General features: G+C 28.1%; 1 protein-coding gene and 1 long non-coding RNA gene across 2 annotated transcripts in view; both read left to right on the top strand.

Annotated features, from left to right (window-relative positions):
• LOC108904651 (BMP-binding endothelial regulator protein) overlaps positions 1-1,965 on the top strand; it is a 268,993-nt gene that overhangs the window by 170,093 nt on the left and 96,935 nt on the right. The window lies entirely within an intron of this gene.
• On the top strand, positions 8-527 carry LOC111691453. The gene is made up of 2 exons (XR_002762953.1): positions 8-121; positions 188-527. It is a non-coding gene; the product is annotated as an uncharacterized LOC111691453 (long non-coding RNA).

The following is a 1,965-nucleotide window of genomic DNA, read 5'->3' as shown; positions in this document are numbered from 1 at the left end:
CATAATAGATGAGATGCCGTGGCGCCGTTCTACTATGTATGGCTTTAATAACAGCCGTATTTCAACGAAAACGGATAATCCGGAAATAGTTTACCATAATTTTCCCAAGGAAAAACATTAGGTAATAATTACATTATTTGTTCAATGTTCAGGTTGTCGTAAACAATTGCTGTATATTAATTTGTAGGTTTGCCTCCACGAAAACTTCTTAAAACAACTGCTGTGCCATCATTATTTCTTCCAAACAAACCACAGGATGTAACAAGTTTACGGACACAAAGATATAAAAAAAAAGGAAATGGAAGAAGAGTTACAAAGAAAAGAGGAAGAACCGATATATCGATGTATCGACAGCGTTTCAGATCGCTGTGTACCTTTATGATTTTATATCAATTAATAATCATTCTTTTTATTTAATGTGTAATATAATAAAATTATGTTGATAAAAATAAATTTAATTTTCAATAAGCAAAAATTAGTAGCACTGAAAGAAAATAAAGTCGGTTCCATCTTATAAGAAGACAAACTAATACATTCTATATTTATCAACAGGTACAACTAATGTAATGTAATTTTAATATGATATCTAATCATTGTGATATTATAACTACAGTACTCTTCGCTCATTAAAATCAATTGTATTAAATTTTTTAATTGTATTTTCTGCTATAGAATAGAATAATATAAAAATATTTAGAGTAGAAGGCAAAAGTTCTATCCATACCACAAATTCGTAATAGTTATCTACTTATATTATTTTGTGTTATACGAAAAGATGTGATGTCATACATCGATCATTTTTCAAAAATTGTCATCCCTAGACGTATACCTGAAATGTTATCAGCCACCAGCGGTTACAAATATCACCACTTTTTATAATGAAACTCTATAGTTACTATTTTGGAATGAAATTTGTTCAGGATATATTATTAATTATTGTTTTCATAAATGCATATTAAGAGCATACTCTTCTTTACAACACTAGTTTTAATCATTTGTATCGTTTTATTTTTATTTAATAAAAAACAGTCACCTACTATTTCCAATTTTTTTTATTAGGTATACCTACAATAGTTTAGAAAATATTTAATGTGCTTAGTTCTTTTAAAAATATAAATGGAATAAGTTACTAGTACACATTTAAATAATAATTACTTAACTTTAAACATATATTTGAAAAGATAACAGTAAAATTAGTATTTCTATATAACTTCTGAAAGTGCAAATGAACCAGAATAATAATTTTCATATTTTAGTGGAAGTTTGAAACATTCATATTTATCTAAATTAAAAACTTGCAATATTAACTTTTTGTAGAAATAAAATAGAAAAAATCAAAAATAGAAATAAAAATAGAAATTTGTATAACTTGACTATAATTTTATTTACCGGGAGTCCCGTTGCAGATTATATAAAGTTTATATTTTAAGTTAAAATTATTTTAAACCCCATATTAAATATAGAAAGTAAATAAAACATCTTATAACAGTATGCGACTATGCAGATTTATCTGAAGTGGTCCGCGATGACGTCACAGCCCCCACTAACGTGGAGAAAATATCTGCTTATCGAGCAATCCTATGTATTATAAATATCCTTGGGTATGCCCTATTAGAAACCGCTGATGGAAGTTTTACATAAGATGGAGGAACAGAACGCTAGCGGTGACAAAGAGGAGCAAGAGTATAAAGTCAATCAACCAGAGGGAATAGAATTAGAAGGAAAGATGTTCAACCTCTCAGGGGATGCTTCATTCTTAAGGTGGAAGAGTTATAGTGAGAATTCTCATGTAATAAAAGAAAATACGGGTGCATCGTTACTAAGAAAATAAACTGGACAATTTTGGGAGCGATTTATCATCATTTTTAATGCTTAAAAGTATGTTTTGTGTATGTTTACATTAGAACCTTAGCTTGTAATTACAGTTATCCAATAAAATTTCTGAAAACAAGCTAAGGTTCTAAT

The sequence above is a fragment of the Anoplophora glabripennis genome, unplaced genomic scaffold (assembly GCF_000390285.2).
Source record: "Anoplophora glabripennis isolate ALB-LARVAE unplaced genomic scaffold, Agla_2.0 scaffold210, whole genome shotgun sequence".
NCBI lineage: Eukaryota > Metazoa > Arthropoda > Insecta > Coleoptera > Cerambycidae > Anoplophora > Anoplophora glabripennis.
This window is presented reverse-complemented; position numbering and strand designations above follow the sequence as displayed.